The following is a 27,741-nucleotide window of genomic DNA, read 5'->3' as shown; positions in this document are numbered from 1 at the left end:
CAAGACGTTGCTGATTGTGCTATCTATGACATTGTTGTTAAAGGACACAGGGAAATATGCTGCAGCAGATGCATTCAGTCGAGTTGCTTGCTTAAAGTCAGTTGTTTCACTGGCATGTTGATTTGAGGTTGTACTGATGAATGAAGATTGATGACTTGCTTGCAGCTTGCTCTGATGCTCTCTGACATATGAAGAAAGGTTAGGTAGGCACACAGGAAAGGCACTGGAGTGATTTTGCATGCAAGACGTTGATGGAACCTCTTAACTTGCAATGAAGAAGTCTCTATGCTGTCAAGAGAATTGGAGACGATGGAGTATATACTGCAGTGGCTTAGGACATAGTCTTTAGTGCGTTTGAGGGGATCTTCCATATCTGCTATGTTTAGGTTGATGCTGTCTTTCTCACTTGCACCTTCATCTGCATTGATAGCTTGCTCTAGGACCCTTAGCTTTGCCATAGCTGCATCATGTTTACACTGTTCATTTAAGATTTATATTGTTGCTCTCTGAGATTCCAACTCTGCTCTTTGACGTGCTCTCTGAGCTTCCAACCTTGCTCTTTGACGTGCTGACTGAGTTTTTAACTCTGCTCTTTGACGTGCTGCCTGATTTTCCAACTCTTTTCTGCGTATGAGACATGCACACTGCTGCCTTACACTTCAGCGCAGGTATTAGTAAGTCACTCGCTGAGTGATGAGTATCTTTATAGATTAAGAACCTGGGAACTGTTTAATTCCTCTAGCGAATCTTACGTTTTCATAATTTGTAGAGCAGTAATACATTTTTTGCTGGTAAACTAATAAAGCTCATATGAGGCAGAAAGTTGTTTAATGGGGTCCTCTAGTGGCAGTAGTTCACTATCAATACACAGTGCATTAGAGTAGCAGCCTTTTCCCATAAAAACTTCAGGCTAGTTGACAGTTCAGTTCTTAAAGTTTCATAAGTCTCTATTACATTCCAAGTTGGTTTGAATGAGTGTTTGGGTAACTCAGCTGGCTCAGGAATTTGTGCTTCCTTGTGTGAGAGGGAGCCTTTGTAACTCATGCTGACACAGGCAAATAATGACTGAGTGATAAGAATAGCTTGTAGCCGTATATGCTGTAATATGAAACTATGCAGCTTGGACTCAGGTTATCAGGCTTACATGTGCTGCTCTGTTCTTCCTTGCATTGAGGGCTGTAAATCGTGTCTGTATCAGTACTGTCACTCAGAAATCTTGTAATTAGGCTGTGAAACTCCATTTTTCTACTGTTCTGACTCAACTACAAGGCCATTATCTCCAGTGACATACGTATAGGACTTATAGGACCTGGTGACCTCTTTATCCCTTGCATCAATTCAAACAGTTTTATTAAACTCATGTTGAGGAGACAGAAGATGAAGCCTTTCGAATGTTCCGTAGAATGAATGATACTCATAAGCAGAAAAATGATGATTTTGTAGGCCACATGGAAAAAGGTCTACAGCATGACCGAATACTGTGGAATGATTCCAGAGAGAGGGAAGGGTAGGGGATATACAAAAGTACGGTGAGAGAAAGAGTTCAGCTTAGACAGGAGGGGCACAGCTTAAAGACACAGTGCAAGGAAAAACCAAGTTATGATCACAGATTGTTGTGGAAATTTTATTATGATTAGTGTCAACATTTTTCAGGATATGTTTTATTTTTAATTGCCATTGTGTCTTCCAGTGTCAGTTTACCGGTAATCGCTATGTACAGCGAATATGGCTTTAACCACTTCCCGACTGCCTAACGACGATTTACGTTGGCAGTCAGCCCCTCACAGGCAAAGCGACGTAGGTCTAGGGAGCGCCGCTGGAGGCGCACTCCCACTCGGTCACAGACCCCCCCCCCCCCCCGCGCGAGTGACCGGCGGACCCGATGTCTGCCGGTCACTCGCGATCGTCGGTTACAGCAGGAGAAAGGCAGGCGGCTAATGTAAACAAAGCCGCCTGTCAGTCTCCCCTGTGTAACAGCACAGATCATACGTTCCTGCTATGTAGGACCGTAGATCTGTGCTGTTACACACACAGCCAGAGCCGGTACAAGGGCGGGGCAGAAGGGGCGGGTGCCCTTGGCGCTAACATTTACTGGAGAGAGGGGGGCGCCACTACTGGAAAACTGCCAGCCGCTATCTGCCTGCTGTGCCGAGTGCAGGAGGAGCGCACTCGGCACAGCCTAAAGCCGTCTGTTCTTCTATTTCTTCTGTCAGGGAGAAAACACCCCCCCCCCCCTGACAGGCGCTCTGTAGTCTGTCCCGGCCGTCGCCGTGACGTCACGCACTGACGCTTCTGCTGAAGCCTTCAGCCACTACCTCGAGGAACTGGAAGAGAGGAGAAAGCAGAAAAGAAAAGCACATCCACAGCCTCGCACTGTCTGCCTGTCTCTGTCTGCAGCAGCAGCGTGAGTGAAGCCTACCTGCCCTGGTGAAGTGAACCATTCAGATGGAGGGGGATGGGGGGGGGGGTCTGTCTGGCTGAGTCTAGAGCAGGTAAACTCTTCAGAAGTTCAGATTAGTGTGAGGGGGGGGTCTCTCTGGCTCAGAGCAGATAAACCCTTTAGATTAGTGGGGGAAACTAATCTAAAGAGTTTACCTGTTCTGAGCCAGAGAGACCCCCCCCCCCTCAGCCAGAACCCCCCCCCCCCACTAATCTAAATAGTTTCTCTGGCTCAGAGCAGGTAAACTCTTTAGATTAGTGGGGGAAGGGAGGGGGGTTCTGGGTGGGGGGGTCTGTGTGGGCGGCTGAGAGCAGGTAAACTATTTAGATTAGTGGGGGGGGGTTCTGGCTGAGGGGGGGTCTCTCTGGCTCAGAGCAGGTAAACTCTTTAGATTAGTGGGGGAAGGGAGGGGGGTTCTGGGTGGGGGGGGTCTGTGTGGGCGGCTGAGAGCAGGTAAACTATTTAGATTAGTGGGGGGGGGGGTTCTGGCTGAGGGGGGGGTCTCTCTGGCTCAGAGCAGGTAAACTCTTTAGATTAGTGGGGGGCGGGGGAAGGGGGGGGGTCTGGCTGAGATTAGGGTGGAGTCTGTCTGAGATGAGGTCAACTATTTAGATTAGGGTGGGATGGGGGGGGGGCTCTGTGGGGCTGAGAGCAGGTCAATTATTATTTAGTTTAGTATTATTTAGTGCGGCTACTCACTGACCTTTAACCACTTGCCGTCTGCTCACTCGAGCACTACTGCGGCAAAGTGGTTCGTTATCGTCTGGCGACGTAGACCTACTCCCCTTTCTCTGCGGCGCGCTCCCGCTGTATTCAGTCACAGCGGGAGTCGGGCCAGGGGAGGAGCAGCGGCGATCGCCGCTGCTCTTCCCCGATCGTCTGGGAATTGAGTGTGGAGATCCGCCCACTTGTGTAAACAGAGCGGGCGGATCTCCGAAGTGACAGGCAGAGTCAGATTGCAGGATTCAGCATAGCTCAACCTGCGATCTGTCCCTGTGTCACACAGTCCCCTCCCCCCACACACGTCAGTAAGCACCAGGCATACATTAACCCCTCCCTCTCCAATAAAATTAACCCCTTCCCTGCCAGTGTCATTTTTACAGTAACAGTGCATATGTATAGCACTGATTACTGCAGTAATGTCACTGGTACCCCCCAAAAGTGTCAAAAATGTCAGTGAAGGGTCCGATCTGTCCGCTGCAATGTCGCAGTACCGCAAAAAAAATTGCAGATCGCCGCCATTACTCGTTAAAAAAAAACACCAAAAATGACAGAAATCTTTCCCTTAGTAAATGCAATAACTTTTGCGCAAACCAATCAAAATACGCTTATTGTGATTTTTTTTTTTTTTACCAAAAATATGTAGCAGAAAACAAATTGGCCTAAAATGTTAAGATATTTAGATTTTTTAATTCTTTTTATTGGGAATGTTATATCGCAGAATGTGAAAAATATATATATATTTTTTTTTCAGAATTGTCGCTCTTTTTTTGTTTATAGCGCAAAAACATTTAATTGCACAGGTGATCAAATACCACCAAAAGAAAGCTCTGTTTGTGGGAAAAAAAAGACATCAATTTAGTTTATGTACAGTGTCGCACGACCGCGCAATTGTCCGTTAAAGTAATGCAGTGCCGAATCGCACAAAATGGCCTGGTCATTAAGGGGGAAAATACTTCGGGTCCAGAACTGTTTAATTCACACTGACACTGGTGCCACTAATGCAGCAGTGACTAGGGGCAATACAATAATTCTCTCAAGCTGCATGCAAACATTTCCATCAATGCTGGGGAATTTTATTGCATCTGCTGACATCAATGCTGGGAGGTACTGTTAGTGGAGCAAAGGGGCTTATTTTACTCCTACTTGCTCTTCAGTCAGTCCTCAACATTTTAACTTTAAGGGTCCTTTCACACAGGTGATCCGATCAGATCCGTCTGTCAGTTTTTTAGGCGGATCTGATCGGATCCTCCATGCATCTCTATGGAGCAACGGATGTCAGCGGAGACACCTCCACTGACACCCGCTGCCAACCGTATCCAATCCTGTCCGTGAAATCTGGATGGGTGGATGGATCTGGATGGATGGATGGAAACCCTATTTTCCATCTATCCAGGGGCCGCTCTCATCCTATTCCCCATAGAGAGCAGTGGGGCTCTGACACCTCCCTCTCCACACACAGTGCGGAGACGGAGCTGTCATCCTCCAGCTCATCGGGGATCGGCGGATCGATCCCCGCTGAGCAGCACGGATCCGCCTACGGAGGCGGACCGTGTGAAAGAGGCCTAACCCATGAAGGTTGAACAGGTTTAAAATAAAACTGTGGGAGCACTGGAAATACTAAGGGGGGAGCTAAAGAAGGTAGCTTCCAGCATAAGATGTCAATGTCATCTTTCAAATAAAATAGTTTATATATTTTTTTCTTTTAGTCAAATGCATTCAGCATTTCCTGAACAGAAGTCCAGAAAGGGTTACTGACTGCAGCATCACAAAAACAAGTAAAGTAAGTTTAGTAAATGTATTGTACGGATATATTGTACTACAGTAAAAAGTACTGTAGAATTTTTAGGAGTTGTTTTTACACCATCAAGTTGGTGATCTTAGGGTCCTTTCATATGGTCCGCACCCGCTGATGGAGTCATTCTGCTCAGGGGAGGATCGATCCCCGCTAAGCAGGCGGATGACAGCTCCGTCTCCACTCTGTGTGCAGAGACGGAGCTGTCAGATCCCCGCTGTCCTCTATGGAGGAATCTGATGACTCTGAGAATGGACCGCCTGTCTGTTCTCATCCGATTCCGACAGATCCGATCCACTGGACGGATGAAAATAGGGTTTCCATCCGTCTGGATTTCACGGACAGGATCGGAAGCGAATATCAGCAGAGATGTCTCTGCTGACATCCGCTGCCCCATAGGGATGCATGGAGCATCCGATCCGGTCCGCCTGAAAAACTGACAGGCGGATCTGATCAGATCGTCCGTGTGAAAGGACCCTTAAGGCTGTTGGTGTGTGTGCTAGATGTAAATAGTGCTGATGCACTGATCCTGGAGTATCACATTGTTCTTTTTTTTTGCTAGAACTTTATTTATTTCCTTATAAATTTCCTTAAAGCGGAGTTCCACCCACATTTTCAACTTAACGGATTTGAGTAGTCATATGCTTTTTAAGAATTAATTGGGCAATATATTTTTTCTTTTTGGGGTCACTTACCATATTTTAGACGATTCTTTGTCCTACTTCCTTCTCAGCGGCCGCAGCCCTGGACATCACTTCCAGCTTTGCATTGCATCCTGGGAGATTTGAGTCATCAATCCCACGAGGCAATGGGCATCGCCGGCCGCTCCTCTGATTGCTGATCACAATCTACAGCGCATGCGCGAGATTGCGATAGGCATTCTGGGTAGCCAGAAACCAGGAAGAGGGGACACAGCGGCTTCAGACACCCACACTGGAGATGGCCGCGCTCTGCAATCAATTTTAAAGGTAAGAAATTTTCTATAATCAAATACTGTACTGTAATCTGTGAATAGAGTTACTGTAATTGGTGATATGTTAGGATTAAAGGGGTATTTTTATCTTAAAAAAGGATTTTTGGCCGGAACTCCGCTTTAAGTTGTGTGAATACAGTGATATTTTAGTCGGCATTCTCTGATTTACAGTTGCTGCATGAAAATCCCTTTTTGAGTGGAGTTTGCTTGGTATTCTTGTTCTCTAAAGAATGTCCAAAAAACCATCTGGAGCAGAATTCCGAAAAAGAAGAAAATTAGTAGAAGAGGAAGCCACAAAGTTATCTCAACAGTGGCAGAAATGGTTGAAACAAAGCACAAGCAACGTTTCTCTGAATACCACCACATCAGAAGAAAGCACAAGCAACGTTTCTCTGAATACCACCACATCAGAAGAAAGCACAAGCAACGTTTCTCTGAATACCACCACATCAGAAGAAAGCACAAGCAACGTTTCTCTGAATACCACCACATCAGAAGAAAGCACAAGCAACGTTTCTCTGAATACCACCACATCAGAAGAAGTTGCCAGCACAAGTTCTGCAACTGATAATACTTCAGCCACGAATATCAATGTCATCACCATAGATCAACAGATGATTGCTGTCAGTGAGGCTGATAAATGTTTGGAGAACGTGTTTTGTACAGAAGAGAATGACACAGAGCCAATCGTTTCTGAAGCCCAAGCAGCAGAAAAGCAAACCACACCAAGTGAGCCCTCTTTAGAGGATACCTTGCTTGAAGCTGAAGGTTATATCACAATTAATCCAAATGATCCTCCCTCATGGCCCACTTTAACAGACAAGATTAGGTGTTATCTGGTTGAAAAGGGCCCAGATCAAGGAAAAGATGGTGATTTTGGAAATTGTAAACCACAAGAAGGATGCACTTTCAATGCCACTTGGTTTACTAAAAATGTACCTAGTGGTAAAAATATTGATTGTGCATGGTTGATTTATTCAAAAATCTCAAATTCTCTGTTTTGCTTTCCATGCATTTTGTTTGGTAAGCACAACTATGCATTAACCGACCCGAAAAAGGGATTTTGTGCATGGAAACACCTGAATCCTCGTATACCTACACATGAAAATTCACCAGAACATCGTGAATGCTATTCAAAGTGGAAAATAATGGAAAAAAGTTTGAAAGATGGGAAAGTAATTGGCAGTGCACTGGAGAAAGTTATCAATACTGAAAAAGAGAAGTGGCGAAATGTCTTAAAATGTATTTTGGATTGCATATTGTTTTGTGCCAAAAACAATATTGCACTCAGAGGTTCCGAAGATGTCAATGGTAGGCCACATTCTGGTATATTTCTTGACATTTTAGAAGTAATAAGTCATCACAACATGTCATTAAGAGAAAAAATTGAAACACATTGGAGGCACACCGTCAGTTACTTCTCCAATAAAATTCAAAATGAATTTATCAATTTATTGGCCAACACTGTTCGCTCTACCATTTTATTAAAAATAAAGGAAGCAAAGTTTTTTTCATTGCTTTTTGATTGTACTCCAGACATTTCCAATCAAGAGCAAATGAGTGAAATTATACGCTATGTCACTGTTGTTAAAGGGAAGGTGACAATAGAAGAGAGCTTTATAGATTTTATTCATACAAAAGAGAAAACTGGAAGTGGCCTAGCCTTAGAAATTATTAACAAGTTAAAAACCGATGGAATTAACCTTACGGATGCAAGGGGTCAGGGCTATGATAATGCAGCTAACATGGCTGGCAAATACAATGGTGTGCAGGCAAGAATTCTGCAAGAAAATCAACATGCAAGATTTGTTCCATGTGCAGCCCATAGCCTAAACCTGGCAGGGGTACATGCAGCTTCTGTGAGTCCAGCAGTTAAAACCTTTTTCGGAACTGTTCAAAGAATGTTTACATTTTTCTCCAGTTCCACATCCCGCTGGGAAACCCTAACAAAACTTGTAAAGATAACTCTAAAGGGTCATACAGATACTCGATGGTCTTCAAGAGCAAACGCAATAAAAGCTTTGTTTACACAGATCACCGATATATGTGTAGCTCTTACGGACATTGTAGAAAACTCGTCAAATCCTGAATCCGTATCAACATCTGAAAGTCTTCTGCTGCAGGTTAATTATCCTTTTTTGTGTACACTGTTTGTGTGGAACAGAATCTTGAGTCAGGTCGATCGAGTAAACCAAGCTATCCAGGCCAAAGGGATTTCCATACTACAGGCATCTCATATGATTGATGGCTTAAGACGCACCTTTCAAGAAATGCGTAATATGGATGTTCAGGAAATATTTAATTATGCTGCAGAAGTATGTGAAAAACTTCAGATTCCTGCAACATTTCCTCCAAAGAGGCAAAAAAAAACTAAGACCAGAGCCTTATACGAGTCCTGAGATGCTCAGGTCAACCTGAGTGAAGAAGATCGTTTTAGAATCGACTTTAACCAGGTTTTTGATGTTCTAATCGCTGACTTGACATGGAAATCGAAAACACTAATGGAAACATCCCAAGACTTTGAGTTCCTCTCTTGCCCTGCTCTTGTCACAATAACTGTAACAGAATTAAAAAAATCAGCATTTAACTTGGCTTCCAAGTATAACAAAGATCTGGATGCCTTGGAAATTTCTGCTGAGATTGAAAGCTTTAAATTTATCATTGAGTCTATACCGTCAAATTTAAAATCTGCAACACCTCTCGATCTGTGTCAGATAATACATGACTATTCTCTCACTGCTTGCTATCCGAAAATTTTTTTTGACTCTTCCTGTTACTGTTGCATCTTGTGAAAGGAGCTTCAGCAAGCTCAAACTCATTAAAAATTATTTAAGATCAACTGCGTGTACCTGCGTTTTCTAGGCTTTGTTTTAATGTGGTATGTTTATTTGTTTATCCAGCTGTAAACTGGAGCTGCTATATGCTTTCTTACCTTAAATTTATAACCATTACAGCCTTTAACCTTTAGAGGTATCCCCCGGTTATCTGTAGATCTTTCTGAAGTGAAACCCAGTGCCAGCTAACCAGCCCTAATTTATCAATTCCTGATTGCTTAATTGGATAAGCCCCCACCCCAGGTCTAAAAGTATATAAGTGCAGCATCACTTGGGGACAGCACATTTGCAGGGGGGCACATTTGCTTTTGGGGGGCTCTCTTCTCTAAGTGGGGGGGACGATTTCTACAAGTGGCATTGCACTTCTGATTCTGCACTTCAGAGAATGCACACAGGAAAGGCTGAGATATATACCACATATACTGCAGGTGATCTCCATCAGGTTTTTTTTTTTTTGTCTCACCTCTTCAGCTCTATCCTGGTAAAATGCACTCTCTGCCACTTCTTCTGACTGCCCTATCCTCCATCCTTAAATTCTCTCTACTTCACCCGTCTTCTCCACCCCACAGCTTATATATATCATCCTCACTTCTGTCCTCACCTTATTACTGCACTCACCATCTCCTGCTATTTCTAAATCCACATGCACACAAATCTTCAAGGACACTGAGGCATGTCCCTTCATATAAATCACACTCTCATATTACCACCCTCACCTTTCTGCTTCTCCTGGCCTCTGGAGACATATCCCCAAACCCTGGGCCTCCATCTACCCATGCTCAATACACCACCTACCCTACACCCTCTGGCTGCAGTCGCAGTCAGCACAATCTAGTTCCTATCTCTCTTCTTCCCAAGACTGGACTCCCTTTCTCTTGCGCCCTTTGGAACGCCCGCTCTGTCTGTAACAAACTCCCCTCTCTCCATGACCTTTTCATCGCTAATTCATTTAATCTACTCGCCATCACCGAAACCTGGCTTCACGAATCCGACACTGCGTCTTCTGCTGCCCTATCCCAAGGTGGTCTTCTATGGACTCACTCTCCTAGACCCAACGGACGCAAGGGAGGGGGTGTCGGGATCCTTCTAGCCCCACATAGCTCCTTTCAGGTACTTCAGCCGCCTCCCTCTCTGTCACTCTCCTCATTTGAGGTACACTGCATTCGTCTTTTCTCCCCTGTCTCTCTAAGGATAGCTGTGATCTACCGCCCCCCTGGACCAGTATCAACCTTTCTTGATGACTTCTCCGCCTGGCTACCCTACTTTCTCTCTTCTGAAATCCCCACAATCATTCTTGGCGACTTCAACATCCCTATTAATACTAACACTCCTACCACTTCCAAACTTCTCAATCTAACCTCCTCCTTTGACCTGAAGCAATGGATACATGCTTCTACTCACTCTGAAGGCAATATCCTTGACCTTGTTTTCTCCCACCTATGCACCCCGCACAACTTTTCCAACAATCCTTTCCCTCTCTCTGATCACTACCTTATTAGTTTCACTCTTTCCCTCTACTCCACCTCCTCTCCCTCCAGCTACCGTACAGTTACCCGCAGAAACCTACGCCATCTCAACCCTTCTCTTCTCTACTCTGCTACCGACCACCTCTATGACAAAATCGCACCCCTGTCCTGCACCAACCTAGCCACTTCTGTCTACAACACTTCACTCTTAGCCTCCCTGGACACATTGGCCCCCCTCACCACACACCGAATCAGGCCCAGACCCCTTCAACCTTGGCAAACCGATAACACTAGAAGTCTGAAAAAGCATAGCCGTGCTCTTGAGCGCCTATGGCGCAAGACTCGGTCTCAGAATGATTTCAACCAATATAAATCCGCCCTCCAAAAATACAATTCCAGTCTCCACACTGCCAAACAGACCTATTTTATCACTCTCATTAACAGCCTGTCATCACGCCCCCGGCAACTCTTCGCTACCTTTAACTCTCTACTCTGTCCTCCACTACCCCCTCCCACCGACTCACTCACTGCCCAGGAGATTGCCAACCACTTCAAACAGAAGATTGACACAATTCGTAAGGAGATCGTTGCTGTTCAGATACCTTCCTCCATGCCTTATGCTTCACGCCCACAAGTGCGATCATTACTTCCCTCATTCAACCCCGCCACTACAGACGAGGTTGCTAAACTACTTGCTAACGTCCACATAACAACCTGCCCTCTGGATCCTGTTCCCTCGCAAATGCTACGTTCACCTTCTGGCCCTATTCTACACTCTCTAACCCACATCTTCAATCTCTCTCTCTCTTCTGGCATCTTCCCCAACTCTCTAAAACATGCACTAGTCAGCCCCATACTTAAAAAGCCCTCACTGGACCCAACCGATCTGAACAACCTACGCCCTATTTCCTTGCTCCCCTTTTCATCCAAACTCCTCGAACGTCTAGTCTACAACCGACTGTGCGACCACCTTGCTGAGAATAGCCTCCTTGATCCCCTTCAGTCTGGATTTCGGCCTCAACACTCCACTGAAACTGCACTCCTAAAGCTGACAAACGATCTGCTAATGGCCAAAACCAATGGACAGTATTCTGTACTCCTACTTCCGGACCTTTCTGCTGCCTTTGATACGGTTGACCATCCCCTCCTCCTCAAAAAACTCCATGCCTTTGGTCTCCGTGACTGTACTCTTAACTGGTTATCTTCCTACTTATCTAACCGCACCTTTAGCGTTACCTACAATTCTACTTCCTCCTCTCCTCTTCCCTTCTCTGTTGGAGTTCCCCAAGGCTCTGTTCTTGGACCCCTCCTATTTTCAATCTACACCTCCTCTCTAGGTCAGTTGATAGCCTCCCACGGCTTCCAATACCACCTCTACGCTGACGATACCCAAATCTACCTATCCACTCCTCAGCTCTCTCCCTCAGTCTCCTCACGTATCACTAATTTACTATCAGATATATCGGTCTGGATGTCTCACCACTTCCTCAAACTCAATCCATCCAAAACCGAGCTTATAATTTTTCCTCCACCTCGTGCCCCTTCCCCTGATTTCTCCGTCAATATCAATGGCATTACCATCAGCCCATCCCCACATGCCAAGGTCTTAGGTGTTGTCCTGGACTCTGAACTGTCCTTCAAACCCCACATCCAATCGCTGTCCAAATCTTGCCGCCTCAGCCTCCGCAACATCTCCAAAATACGCCCCTTTCTAACCAAAGACACAACAAAACTCCTAGTTCACTCCCTGGTCATCTCGCGCCTCGACTACTGCAATTCCCTTCTCATTGGCTTACCTTTACACAGGCTATCCCCCCTTCAATCCATCATGAATGCTGCCGCCAGACTCATCCACCTCACCAATCGCTCAGTGTCCGCTGCTCCTCTCTGTCAAGCCCTCCACTGGCTTCCGCTCACCCAACGAATTAAATTCAAAATACTTACAACATCTTACAAAGCAATCCACAGCCTAGCCCCCAGCTACATCACCAGCCTCATCTCAAAATACCAACCTAATCGCTCTCTTCGTTCCTCTCAAAACCTCCTGCTCTCTAGCTCACTCATCACCTCCTCCCATGCTCGCCTCCAGGACTTTTCCAGAGCCTCTCCAATCCTATGGAACTCCTTACCCTTATCTGTCCGATTATCCCCCACTCTATTAGCTTTTAGGCGATCTCTGAAAACCCTCCTTTTCAGAGAAGCCTATCCTACCAACCCCTAACAAATGTACCTCCTTTTTCTCCATCAACCCATCCCCCACGGTTATTGCCTTTTGTTTCACTTGACCCTCCCTTCTAGATTGTAAGCTCTAACCAGCAGGGCCCTCTAGTTCCTCCTGTTTTGAACTGTATTGTAACTGTATTGTTTTCCTTCACATTGTAAAGCGCTGCGCAAACTGTTGGCGCTATGTAAATCCTGTATAATAAAATAAAAAGACAGGCTTTCAAACCTCAGCATACTTTCTATTGAGTATGCAATTGCAAAAGAGATTAATTTTGATAGTGTCATAGATGATTTTGCTTCCATGAAAGCAAGAAAGGTGTCTTTGTGATTATGTCAGAATACTTGCTTTTCAGTAGGAGTATACTTGACATTTTTGCAATTGTTTTCAGCAACTTTACAGAAATATTTATTAAGTATGAATATTTTGTATTGGAGCACTGGCTACCTCAAGACGGATTACAGTTGAAAGTTATATATGTTTCAGTGAGAAATATGAATGTAATCCCTTGATTTTGCACTTTTACGTATTAATAGTTTGTATTGATGGTCCTTTTTTTGTTGAAGGCCATGTATGTTGGTGGAGAAATGTTTTTTGTTTGTTCTTTTTTTGCACTTTTCATATTTATATGAATAATTTATACTGGAGAACTGGCTACCTCAGGAAGTATTATATTTGACAGTTACCGGTATATGTTTCAGTGAGAAATCTTAGTGTAATACTTTGATTTTGCACTTTTATATAATAATATTTTGCATTGAAGGTTCCTTTTTTGCTGAAGGCCATGTATGTTGTTTGATAAAGGTTTGTTCTTTTTTGCACTTTTCATATTTATATGAATATTTTGTATTGGTAGGGGCACTGACTACCTCAGGAAGGATTACAGTTTAAAGTTTTATATGTTTCAGTGAGAAATATTAGTGTAATCCCTTGATTTTGCACTTTTACGTATTATAGTTTGTATTGATGGTCCTTTTTTGTTGAAGGCCATGTATGTTGGTTGAGAAGTTTGTGATACTTTTTGTTTTTGCATTTTGTGAATATTTGGTATTGTGGCACTACCTCACACAAAATGAATGCAAAACCGAAAACTTTAGTATGTTCGCATGGGCCCTGACAGAAAAAACAGTTAACAGGCCTTTCTATAAGCACTTTAAGTGCCTCCAATAAAAATACATATAATTAAAATGTGTGAGTGAACTCTGTTTCTATCGCATTAAACCTAATTGAATTTGTATTGTTTTAAGTATTTTCTTGTTTTGAAACTACATTGATTCTTATATTATACCCAGGACGGGATTGGGGACAGGACCGGGGGGGGGGGGGGGGGGAGCGCAGTTTGCCATCTTCGCCCTGGGCACCAAATGACCTTGTCCCAGCCCTGCACACAGCCACATCCAATCACAGTAAGAATCACGCCCCTAGGGACACACTTAACCCCTCCCTCTCAAATAAAGTTAACCCCTTCCATCCCAGTGTCATTTTTACAGTAACAGTGCATATGTATAGCACTGATTACTGTAGTACTGTCACTGGTAACCCCAAAAGTGTCAAAAATGTCAGTCATGGGTCCGATCTCTCCGCTGCAATGTCGCAGTCCCGCAAAAAAAAAAAAAACACAGATCGCCGCCATTACTTGTTAAAAAAAAAAACAATAAAGATGACAAAAATCTTTCCCTTAGTAAACGCAATAACTTTTGCGCAAACCAATCAAAATACGCTTTTTGCGTTTTTTTTTTTTTTTTTTAACCAAACAAATGTAGCAGAAAACAAATTGGCCTAAAAAGTTAAAAAATTTTGATTTTTACATTTTTTGGGGGGAAATTTCATATAAAAAAAATGTAAAAAATATTGTTATTTTTGCAAAATTGTCGCTCTTTTTTTGTTTATAGCGCATGATCAAAAAATCGCACAGGTGATCAAATACCACCAAAAGAAAGCTCTGTTTGTGGGAAAAAAAGGACGCCAAATTCGTTTGGGTACATCGTCGCACGACCGCGCAATTGTCCGTTAAATTCATGCGGGCCGAATCGCAAAATAGGCCCTGGTCAGGAAGGGGGTAAAATCTTCCGGGGCTTAAGTGGTTAACCTGCATTGAGGAAACCTTCCATGAAATGGAGACTGCATCAGCACAGCAAAGTTCTTTGCGCACCTCAGTTTTATAAGTAGCGAATTGCTATGCGCCAAGCCACATTCATTTCCACCACAGTAAATGGCGAGCCAGGTAGTTCTAACTGAAGGTTTATGACTTCACAGTGGAAAAAGAAGAGAGTGAGTAGGGTCTGGTGCAACTAAAGGCCGGCTGTTTGTGGTAAGACACACTTCATTTCTGTTTTTGAAATTTTTTGTTGCTTTAGACCAAAGTTTACTTTGTCCGCTGTGGAAAGTACAATCCCAGCTTAGCAAAGGACCTTCTTTTTGGAGATTTCTTTTGTAAAAAGAAAAAGGGGTATTTTATATTAATATTTGGGGCTGTGGATAGGTCAATTAATTGGGGGCGAAACTTATACTGCAGTCCTCTATATGTTCTTGGTAATACCTAAAGGGGTTTAATATGGGGTTGTGATATGTGTGACTTTCCCTTTTCAGCATCTCTGTTGTAGTATCAGTTTCGGCGTGTATAGTGAGTTTCGATAAGATAAAAATAGATTATCAGTAGTCGGTGTTGGTTTTGGCTGTGTATATCGCTTCTTAGTATAGCAATAGGCTTGTGTATTACACCAAGATTCACGTGTTTGCTCTACCTTTTTGTTTTTGCCAGTTCTATTGTGGCTGTTGGCTCTCTGTGTGACCATTTTGTTTCAACCACGTGTTTGTCCGCCATTTCCTTTGTGTGGTCGCATTTTGGGTTCTCCTGAGTCTTGACATCCCCATTTTGTTTGGTGGTGTTGAAAACCATGTGGTTGAGCCACCATTTTGAGTTTTGTCACACCACTATTTTTGTTTTCCTTTTAGTTTTAGCATTTCTATATTTTTGTTTAAAGGGCAACTTGTTATAGAACTATTACGTAGTTTTTGTACAGCATTTCAGTTTTAAGTGGGGTTTCTTCATTTTTAATTCCAGCATTTAGGGATGTTCTATAGGATTAATACAGTTGTTTTTAGCTAGCCTTGTTTGTCTTTTTGTTCAAATTTACCATTTATATCCAATTCATCTGTTTTTTATGTTTTATCTCTGTTTTCGGGTTTAACTATTTTCTTTTTATAACTTTTCCAGTTTTTATGCAGGCATTTGTATTTTTGTCCCACTTTTTGTTGTATAACCATAATTTTTCAATGATAGACTACTGTGTGGAGTTTAACTGATCCATTCTAAAGCCTCGTACACACGCGTTGAAAATTGGCAGGGAATTTTCGTCCGATCTGCCGATTTTCGGGTTGTTATTATGATGCTTCCGACAACCGACTCCGACTTTTTGTCCGAAAAAAATCTGGTGTGCAGACTATAAAATTTTTGTTGGCCGTCAACACAACGGCCGATTTTCCGTCATTCAGTACAGATTTCGTCAGACAAAAATCTACTAATCGGAACACGCATGATCGGAAGCAAATAACGACCCGGAAGAATATTCTGAAGAAAACTAGCCATTGTATCAAGAAAGAACTTTCGTCTCGCGGCAGTCAAAAAAATATATGAAATGCGGAGCACATGCTCATCTTGGTTAATGTGAGAAGAAGGAAGCTGCTGCTCATAATTCTATACTTTACAATTAAAGAGGCATGTGTTCTGTTATGATGATGATGATAATCATTTGGCTATTCTATATGGTGCATGTATTTTTAAAATCAAATATTTAAAACTCTTCACCATTCTCTTTGTTTTAGGACTGCAAATATCTAACTATTGATGTGTCCCTTTATTCATTTTGGAATTAATGTATAAAACATATATTGCTGCTTACTCCCAATATCCTACATTTAAAAAAAATAAAGATAGGCAAGTAGTTTGTTTATCATGATATTTATTTTCCAAATCATCAAATTCCAACATAAATATAGAAATACTCTCCGTATTCAAAATATTAAAATAAAAAAGGACATTTCCTCCTCATATAAACTATAAATAAATAAAAAGGGGTAACACAAAAAACAGGTTATAAATTAGGGGCATTTATATCTGTGAATACGTGTAATCATGTGACCATGGGGGTAGGTGGGGATCAGGGGCATATTGCCACTGACTGCCATGTTGCAGTTGTGGCTGGGGTGGAGGTGGTGGCTGGGGTTGCTGTGGTGGAGGTGGAGGGGGTGGGTGAGAATCAGAGAGGTGGGTGTGCTCCTGAAGTTCCTCCAACACCCCTTTATTGAGCACCTGCAGGATGAGGAGCTCTGCCCTTTGGCGCTGCTGCACATTCATTTTGCGAAGTTTGTTTGTGGTCAGCGATCCAAATGATTCCTCCTCATCAGGCTTCCTCTTGAGGGCTATAGAGGACTGGCTGAGAAAAGCCGTTGTTATATCCTCCAAGTTTTTGGTTTTCATGCGGCGTTTTGCAGGAGGTTGTGTTGATCCAGACGCCTCCACAGACTCCTGGCTGGCACTTGCCTCCTCCACAGTGACACTGGCGATGTCATCAACAGTGACACTTTCCTGTTGATGAAATGATCAATTTATTATAATGTTATAGTGTATATAAAAAGTCATGTTTGTTGGATTATTTTAACCAAATAGCAGACTTTACATTAAGGGTGAATTATTGTCTTGATAATATTTTTATTGCATCATTATGTTTATTGCAGACAATATATTGTGAAATGCTATACCTGTATCAAGTTTGGCTCCAGGATATCTTCCTCCTGGCTTGCACCACATGAGCCCTCTGCTGACGTGGAAGGGAGCGTTGACAGGGATGGCCTGGATTCTGCATGTTCCGTCAGGAACCGAAGGCTCTCAAAGTACCAGAGCCTTGGAGATGTAGATGTCCTCGGCAGCAGCTCCTGACTTCTCCGACTTTTTTATTTTGTTAAGCTCCCTTTTGTACGTGGTGCGGAGGTTACCGATTTTGCCCTTTACATAATTTATGTCTGCATTATGGCAAATCGGTTTGCATAATTTCACCAATTTTAGATATGCCTCGTTTTTTTCTTTTGTTTGTTAGAGTAATCCCTACTCTTGACCTTCCACAAACAAGGCAATTTTCTATATTCATCAATGAATATTTGTAGAAAATCTGGAGATGTAAATGTATCTACCATGATGTATATATGCCTGCAAGACACAACACAACACAAAACATAGTCAAAGAGCATGTATTTTGTTACATAGTAAAGATAGGCCCAATATAAGCTGTATAGGGCTCAAAACACCCGCTTTTGAATCAAAAGTCGTACCTTTGTTTGTGGTGAAGAATCGTGGTTCGCGATCGATCATGCTCCTCGAAATGATCTGTCCGATGGCGAATCAACGAGCGAACGATCTGGTGTCCTTTAAATACAGCGCATGCGTCAACTCCGCCTCCAGTGGCACGCTGACGCAGGGGCGTGTACGTGCCGAATATTAAGCTGCATGCGACACACACGTGAGTCGGTGGAAGATTAGTTGCGCAGATGGCAGAATCGCGGAGTTCAAGTGAAGGCCGAAGTGGTTGGGCAAAGAAAAAAACAAAAGCCACACCTATGAGCAAGGGGGAAATGGTGGAGATGGTGGCCATTCTTGAAAAAAATGACTATGATGGCAGGCTGCAGAACTATGAAAGGCCCAACTCCAGAAAAGACCGAATTCTGGATAAGGTGATAGCAGCTTTAAACAAGATTTATGGGGTGGAGCGATCAAAGGATCAAGTAAGAAAAGATGGTCCGATTTGAAACATCGGGAGCAAGAACAGCTTGGTCACATACATCATATCCTGAAAAAAGTAAGCAAAATTTTTTTTTCAAGCAATATGTTTTGGGTATATTTGGTGTATGTTGTATAGAAATGTATAGATAATAATGTATATGAAAACTTTCCCTTTTTTTTTTTTTTTTATTGGTCATGTCTTGATTTTATTGATATTTTGATGATTTATTTGTATATTACATTAAAAGACACGAATCCACAGTAAACTATGAATGCATTTTATTGCAAAGAATTTTCTTTATTGCAAAGAATTTTCTTTAAAAAAACTCATATTTGTTCCATAATCTTTTTTTAACCTTTAAATAGGGAAAAAACAAAAAATTAAACAAAAAGAACGTCAAAAGATGAGGAGAAGTGAAGCTACAGTGTCTGCTCCATCCACATTGGATAAAGAACCAGAGGACATGGGCCCAGATGGTGTGACACATTCCCAAAAAGGTAATTGTTTCCTATGCTGAGTCAAACATTAATGTCCCTACTTTTTAGGAGGTAACCATGTACATGTCAGAATATTTTATGTGAAAATAGCTGTCAAGCAGTGCACCATGTCCTAGCAAATTTCCCTCCTGTGAATTTTATGACATGCAACATTTTTATTATTATGTAGATAAAGAACCAAGAAAACCCACTGTGACCACTAGGGAGGAAATGGACAGTAGTCCAGAGTGCAGCATGGTGGAGACAACAAGTGTGCAGCAAAGAAGCATACCACCACAGCAACAGCAAGGTTGGTAGGCACGGATTTTTTTTTAGTGGGATACGAAAAATATGTTTTTTTGCGATGATTGTTTAACCTTCTATTGTTGTATTTCAGACAAAATGGACATTGCAGAGGTTCCCTCATTTTATCCATGGGATGTGTCACCTCCAGTCGGATCTGATGTCGAAATTCGGATACAAGATCCCCAGCCAGCATTCCAACCATAATTGCAAGTGCGTCTCCACAAAATCAAGAACATGAAACAAGTGTTGGGGAGCCAGTTTTGTGCCCAAGTAAGTATTTTTAAAATGTTGTTTCTAGTGTATTTCTCGTTTGGTGTATTTGATGTAATGCTTCAAAGGAACTACCTGTTTGCTACATTATGTGAATCAGGTTCGCAAAACTTATAAATAATGTGTCACATATATAATCATATAAAAACAGAAAAAACACTGCGCTTTAGGAGAAGCAGCTAACACCTGAAACAATAGTACAAGTTCCAAATAAAATAATAAAAACAGAATGGTGTAGCGCTAAATTATGAATGACAAACACTTATACTGAATCAAAGTATGATGTTAACATATACAGTCCAAAAAATGAACACTGAAGTCCACAAAGGAAGGTATTGGCTGAAACAGATTCCCAGGAAAGGAAAAGCTCCAAACAAATGAAGAAAGGTGAAGATCAGGTGTGCCCAGGAGTAGAAATGAATCCACCAGACAATATAGTGAGAGATGGCTCCTTACCAAATAGCTCTTGCCACTAGATTATAGGTGGAACGCTCATATGAAAGAGAGATCCTCCAATGTAGTGGAATGGCCAGGCAGGAGCATAGGTCACTCTCTCCGGGGACAACCAATCATAGGTCATAGGGATATCCAGTGTATAACCATGGAAATAAAAATGGGAAACACTCCCATAGTGCATTACCAATGTATAACTTTAATAAATAAAAAGGGATGCACTCATATGTAAAAACTTTGTATGTCAGCGGAACAAACAATGACATGCAGCCGCAGCGTTCCTGCAGAACATTCCTCCTCGGATCGTGGATCACCCGGCAGTATGGTGGAGAGCTAACGCTGATGATCCATCTAAACACCAGGGACCAATACGAACTCTCGCGCCATCAGGATAAACCACTACATGTTGACACAAATAGCTCACTACCTACACCTCTTCCTACCTTCCTTTGTGGACAATAATCATATAGTGACAAATAATCAACATTTTACTCCATTTGTGTAGATTTGTCACTATATGATTATATATTTGACACATTATTTATAAGTTTTGTGCACCTGATTCACATTTTCTACCTAACATATATTTTAAACGTTTGCAGGTTTTCTTATTGTTCATGCAAACTTTCTTCACACAACATCACTGTTTGCTACATTAGCAAGGTGTGAAACCATACAGTGCTAATGTACATATTAGACAATGCATTACCATGGGGGAGGAAGAGGTGTAGGTAGTGAGCTATTTGTGTCAACAGGTGGAATTGTTTATGAGCCACAGACACCAGTGTAAAGAGAACATAATGTTTGCAATGTGTACTTTCATATTAGTATAGGTGTCATAAGGGCAAGCTGGTTACACACAACAATGCACAGGGTAGGTATTAACTCTTCATTAGTTTAACCACTTAAGCCAAAGAAGATTTTACCCCCATTCCGACCAGGGGTTTTTTTGCGATTCGGCACTGCATGACTTTAACGGACAATTGCGTGGTCGTGCGACGCTATACCTAAACGAATTTGACGTCCTTTTTTTCCCACAAACAGAGCTTTCTTTTGGTGGTATTTGATCACCTGTGCGATTTTTACTTTTTGCGCTATAAACAAAAAAAGAGCGTCAATTTTGCAAAAATAACAATATTTTTCACATTTTTTTATATGAAACTTCCCCCCCCAAAAAAATGTAAAAATCAAAATGTTTTAACATTTTAGGCCAATTTGTTTTATGCTACATATGTTTGGTAAAAAAAATTGCAAAAAGCGTATTTTGATTGGTTTGCGCAAAAGTTATTGCGTTTACTAACTAAGGGAAAGATTTCTGTCATTTTTGGTGTTTTTTTTAACACGTAATGGCGGCGATCTGCGATTTTTTTTTTTGTGGTACTGCGACATTGCGGCGGACAGATCAGACCCTTGACTGACATTTTTGACACTTTTGGGGTTACCAGTGACATTACTACAGTAATCAGTGCTATATATATGCACTGTTACTGCAAAATGACACTGGCAGGGAAGGGGTTAACTTTATTGGGGAAGGAGGGGTTAAGTGTGTCTCTAGGGGCGTGCTTCTAACTGTGATTGGACATGGCTACTGGTGTAGGAACAGTGATCAACGGTCCTACATAGTAGAACCGTGTGATCACTATTCCTACACAGGGGAGAATGACAGGTGGCTTGTTTATATTAGCCACCTGCCTTTCTCCGTTCACGGCGGACGATCATCGGGTCCGCCGGTCATACGCACGGACTTCCCAGGGAACGAGCTCATCTAGTTGCTTGGCATGTACTTAATATATTATTTTTTAGTAACAGGTCATGTTATTCCTAGTTGCACAATAGCCAGGATGACAGTTGAGGCTTTACAATGTTGCTCTGAGCTGGAGAAAATGAAGGAGGCTGCTACAGCATTACAAAAGAAAAATGTGCGACTTTGTTGACATGCTAGCGAAATTTTAATCTTATTTATGTATAGATTTTTTTGGTTTTTATTGGGATCTTTTTGGTTTTCCTGATGATCGTTCAAAATTTTCTGGCCTATTTTCTGGCCAAGACATCATCATCTGCAAAAGGTGTCCCCAAGTTTTTTACTGTTTTATACAGGGCTCCTATGCATATGAAGCACTTTACAACACCCTAACCCTAACCCTGTGAATGTGTTTTATTAAAAAATGTTTACACTCAACAATGTGTGTTCGAATCTTTCTTTGACTTTCGGTGGGGGGGCAGGTCTAAAGCTGGGGAAAGTAGCAAAAAATGTATGATGGCTGTCCTGTTCACATATTTGAATGTTAATTAAAGCATTTTTGATTGTGTGTATAATTATCAGCCGGCCAAAATGATTGTTCCTTCAGGACCAGTGGACATCTAAAACAAGTGATATTCACTAGTACACTGAATGCACAATGATATCTGTGAACTGAGTTGCAATCAGTCTAGAAATATACAGGTTCTATTTAAAGGACTAGCACTCCTAGGATTCTATATGCATTGAGATGGGTACTAGCAATCAGTGTAGGGAGATCAGTGTAATATATAGTGTATTGCTGCTTCGTTTGTCTATTTCACTTTACATTACCTATATATAACACTTATATCTCTACACTGAGCAAGTTTCACATAACACTGACATCTCCTTACATTGGTGGGCAGTGAGAAGGATGTCATAAATTAACACAACATAACAGGTGGAGGTAAGTTGTTATTACACTAATGTATTACAAAAAATATATAGTATGGGCACCTTCTGCCCAATGACCACCAATGTAAGGTGACATTGGATGAACCTTGGGTGTGACCTACTTTTCAATGTGAGAGGGGTTTTAGAAATTACCAGGGGTGCTGTATTTTGACCACTGGTAAACAAAACACACATGGCCATAATCGCATTTGAACAGCTGGGGAGAGACAACAGTAGATAAACACACTGATGAATGTATTACCCTTCTAAAGTCACACATATATAACACATGATGAACCCAAAAAATGTTAATTTTGAAATGTGCCCAAATTATAATAAGACACAATACAGAATAATTGCAATATTTTTTTATTGCACAAAGATTATATATATCAAAATTATAATGTTTCAGGCAGAAATTCCTGCCACGAAACAGCCCCTCTCCCCACAAAATATTCCAGATATTTTGCCTAATATCACGAGCACTTCGGGATGCCAATCCAGAACGGGCGACTTCCACTGATGTCATGGACTCCACTTGCACACGTAGTTGTGCCTCTCCATTCGGCCCTGGCATGGCAGGGTCAGTATCCACTTGCTGCAAACTGATATAGGTCTCAGCATTCCTGCGCAAATAGTTGTGCAAAATGCAGCAACACAGGACCACATGATCGATTTTGTAGAGTGCCAGATGAATGGAAGTCAGGAAAATCCTAAAACGGTTCGACATGATCCCGAAGGCATTCTTCACCACTCTTCGAGCTCTGGATAACCTGTAGTTGAATATCCTTTGCTCGGGGGTGAGGTTCCTCTGAGGGAAGGGCTTCATAAGATGCTCCCCAAGCGCAAAAGCATCATCTGCCAGAAAGACAAAACTCAGCCCCTCAATGGTTTGCTCCCTGGATGGCAAGTTGAGAGTGCCATTCTCAAGCCGACGAGCAAACTCGGTCTGGTCAATAACTCCCCCATCCGAATTGCGGCCATTTTTCCCAATGTCCAAAAACATGAACTCATAATTAGCATTGACTATGGCTAACATGACAATGCTAAAAAAAGCCTTTGTAGTTGAAAAAATATGAGCCAGAATTTAGCATGGGTGGGTGGGTAAGTAAAACTATGCCTTTATACATCTTTAAGGGATTGTGCCCACTGAACGTTTTCACATCATAAAATGTACATACACAATCATAGGTTGGATTTGATGGACTGATGTCTTTAAGATAACTCATAAACTAGGTACTAATTCCAGAGGAATAATTGGTTCTGGGAAAGTCAGAAAATGACACATATTCAATATACTGTTAACAGGCAATGCGTTTAGGGACACATCGGAGAGAATGCTGGGGTGGTTACTGGGTAATTTTTGCGGACAGAGGGTAGTTACAAAATAATGACATCTGTAATTTGATGTACATCCAAAATAAGCTAAATTAGGATGAGATGACATATACATGGAATGTAATATAAAAAAAGGAAACATACCTTGATATAGTCCTTCTGCAAGACTTTGATGATAGCAGAGCAGGTCTCGGGGATGATGACTCCAAGAGCTTGGGGGGAGATACCTGTGGTGAACTTGAGATCCTGCAGGCTTCTCCCTGTTGCAAGATATCTCAAGGTTGCAATTAACCTTTGCTCAGGAGTAATTGCAAGCCGCATACATTTGGCCAAACAGCTTCGTGGTACGTGAAGTCTGCATTTGGTGCTTGGGCCATAAGACCCCTCAAGAAGTTGCATAAGTGGTCCAAGGGAACAAGTCGGTGCACCCCTTTGGAAGTTACCTTTGATGTCTGGAGATGGGAGAAGTTCATTATTGAATTTATGACTAGACCCCAGGCAACAAAGATGTTAGAGGTAGCACAACTGTGGCTTCAGAGATCTATTATGGTCAATCAGCAAGACATACATGAGGCGGTTTCAGTCCGGAAGAACCGCATTATGTACACTTGGCCTAATGAGATAGCCGAGTCCAGCGATCCGATGAGGGAACAAGAGGAAGCTATTTTTGGGCTATCTTTACTGAGATGAACCAGATCCGCTGACACTGAACCTGCTACTATCTCTCCTGATTCACGACCTGTTATTGACTCTACTGTCTCTGTCTCTTCACATCCATTTTCTTTGGCTCACAGTATAGACCTCGATACTGTTATCACCCTTTCACCTCCCACTGTCTCTATCACTCAACAGTCTGTCGTAACACCTGAACCCTCTGCTTCCAACTCTGTGCCAAACTATGAGCTCTTTTAAATTAGGGACTTACAAGCGTTGTGTGAGTCCCTAAGGGACTTCTATTCCAAGGTCCGTTCCCTGTATCCTTCTCTGGGGGATTGCATGTCAGAACCAGTTGTGGGTGAAACCGTGCATGTTAGTTCCCCGATACTTATCCAGTCCGGGTACAACAATATGAAGGTGCCCCTGTGGAGAGAGAGCAAAGGGGGATAGAATAATGTGGCACGTCTCTTTTACATCCTCAGAGATCAGGAGCATCCTGGCCAACTTGCCTGGCTATAGGACAAATCCACGGGGGTTCACAAGAATTTTTGGGCAAACTCAATTAAATTACGGCATGAGCGGAATGGATTGCACCCAGATTCTAAGAGCTAAGGTGGAAGATGAGATGGCAAATACAATAATGTCTCATTGTCATATCACAACCAAGGAGTAGACAACCTCAGGGAGGAAGGTATTTTGTGTGGCCCTCCTGGGAAAACTTCCAGATCTGTATAGTACAACCTCCACTACTGATGTAATGAAGCTGAGGCAAAATTCAGGGGAGGAAGGCATTTGTTTCTGGCGTCACCTGAAGCAGGCTGCATTGGTACAGATCTGAATGTTGGCCCTGACACTCCAGTTTAGGGTGGGGTACTCAAAGCCATCCATCTTATGCTAAGAGCCAAGTTTTTAGAGGGGATCCACACGAAAATTTGAGGCTGGTTATTAGCTAGACCAAAAAAATGTATGTCCATGCCTGCCATTCTGTCTACCCTCACTGCTATATAAAGGGAGATGGATCATAAGAAGCAGGATAAGACATCCACGGTTTTTGTCCAGGCCCCCTACCCAGAGCGAATGGTAGAGCATATCTCAGAGCGCTCGCCGGAACGAATACGCCAAGGGTCCAGAGATTCTACCCAACCTAGGAAGTAATGGGTTTGCTATGGATGTGGAAAGTCAGGGCACATCAGGTGTAATTGTGCGACCAACCTGGCTGGTCCACAGGGTAAGTGGCAATTTATTCCGAATGATCCCGAAACTCGAATGGTAGGTATGGCCAGCAACGACTATGACTTATCATAGGGCATTGGTAAACTGATGTCAGCCCACATCAATCTATTTATCAAGGAATTAAAATATCCCCTCCCTTGCCTCATTGACACCGGTGCAGCTAAAACTGTTCTAATATCTCAAGACCTTAGAGGCAAAGTTTCCCTTTCAGGGAAGACAACCCCCACCGTAGGTCTCATGGGCCAGACCATGTCTTTGTGAATGATTGAACCTCTCCATTGCAGGCTAGGACAGCACACAGAAGCCGTTAGGTCTGTACTGGTATTGAATGATGTTCCAATTAATCTGTTAGGGGCTGATATTTTATCAGAAATAAAGGCAATTATCGAGTACACTCCAACAAGTATTGTGGTAAGCAGCGCACTGTTGGACGAACGCTTATATACGATGGTGGCACTGCCATATCTAAAGGAACCAGGTTGTGTCATTGAGTTGGATGTGTTGGCTGAGGTGGACCCGAAGCTCTGGGAAGTTGATAAGTATGATGTGGGGCTTCTGCCAGTTCCGCCAACTACAATCAACATCAAACCAGGGAGCATCTTGCCCCGACTACCACAGTACCCTTTGAGTGTGGCTCAGATGGATAGTCTTAAAATCCAGATAGACCGATACCTACAGGTAAAGGTCCTCACACCCATCAAATTGCCCTGTAGTGCTCCTTTATTTCCAGTGGTCAAAAAGTCAGCCAAAGGCCAAGAAACAACATACCGATCTGTACATGACTGGAAGGCTTTGAATACGATCATTGTCAGTGATGCTCCTTTGGTGCCTAACCCACATACCTTGTTAGCCTCAATACCACCAACTGCAAAGTTTTTCACTGTCATTGATCTAACCAATGCATTTTACTTGGTGCCTGTACCTTTTTTGCTTTTACATTCCAGGATCAACAACTAACTTGGGCACGTCCCCCACAGGGGTCAGTGACCAGTCCCTCGGAATATAGTTGCAAACTTAAGCTTGTGTTGAATGTTGTGATGATCTGTTGCTCTGTGGTCCCACACAGGAGGCCTGTTATCAGCATACTGTATCATTGCTTAACCATCTGGCATCCATGGGCAATAAGGCTAGTAAGGAGTAGTGATGAGCCGAACATCCCCCGGTTCGGTTCGCACCAGAACATCGTGAACGGAGGACAAGTTTGTACGAATAATCAAACTCCATTAAAGTCTAAGGGACTCGAATGACAAAAATCAATAGTCCTCATTTTAAATGCTTAAATGCAAGTTATTGCCCAAAAAAAGTGTATGGGGGTACTGACCTGGGTGACATGTACCAATGCAAACATTTTTTTTTAAAAAACAATCTTTTTTAAAGGAGAAGTGATTTTAATGATGCTTAAATTTAAAAAATAAAAATTAAAAATTAATTTAAATATCGTGTCTGGAGGTTCCTCTTAATGTGCCTGCAAAGAGGTGCATTTGTACGATGTATAGATCTTGCTACAGCAATATTGACATTTGCGTATTTTAAACTTGCTCGCGCTGTAATGTATTGTCGGCTCCCTGCAATACTGATTTAAAAAAAAAGAAAAAATGGCATAGGGTCCCCCCTAGTCTCTTAGGGTCTGGTACGCCAAAATTATTTAAAAAATGCGCAGGGCGCACGAACGAGCCCTGCTGTTAAAAATTCCATAGAAATTTGAAATAGCATGTACTTGTCATACAGGTGCAGAAAAATTGGGCCTTGGTTGTTTGTGGGGCCTGAACACTGAAACCCCTCTCAGTTACTCTTATTGGGGGCAGGAACGGGCCCTGCTGTTAAAAATTCCATACCAATTTGAAATTGCATGTACTTGTCATACAGGTACAGAAAAATAGGGCCTTGGTTGTTGGTGGTGCCTGAACAACGCAACCCCTCGCAGTTTCTCATGCTGGGCACAGGAACGGGTCCTGCTGTTAAAAATTACATATAAGGGGGCGTGGCTAAGATGGCGGCGTGAGCAGACATCTTCTCCGGAGCTCTGCTGTTATACCGGCTCATTTATCCGTCTCCGGGTGGCTGATCCCTCCTTGTGCTGACTCTCCTTGCTGCGGATGCCGACCAGA

At 42.6% G+C, this 27,741-nt stretch overlaps 1 pseudogene across 1 annotated transcript; it reads left to right on the top strand.

Annotated features, from left to right (window-relative positions):
- The first annotated feature begins 7,248 nt into the window (after positions 1-7,248).
- On the top strand, positions 7,249-12,779 carry LOC309568932 (annotated as a pseudogene). Its single transcript has 2 exons — positions 7,249-8,773; positions 12,664-12,779. The product of its transcript is annotated as an uncharacterized misc_RNA (transcript).
- The last annotated feature ends 14,962 nt before the right edge of the window (positions 12,780-27,741 follow it).

This window comes from Pelophylax lessonae, assembly GCF_965119305.1.
Source record: "Pelophylax lessonae genome assembly, chromosome: 12".
Classification (NCBI taxonomy): domain Eukaryota; kingdom Metazoa; phylum Chordata; class Amphibia; order Anura; family Ranidae; genus Pelophylax; species Pelophylax lessonae.
The sequence above is the reverse complement of the archived record's forward strand: the minus strand, read 5'-3'. Positions and strand labels throughout refer to the sequence as shown.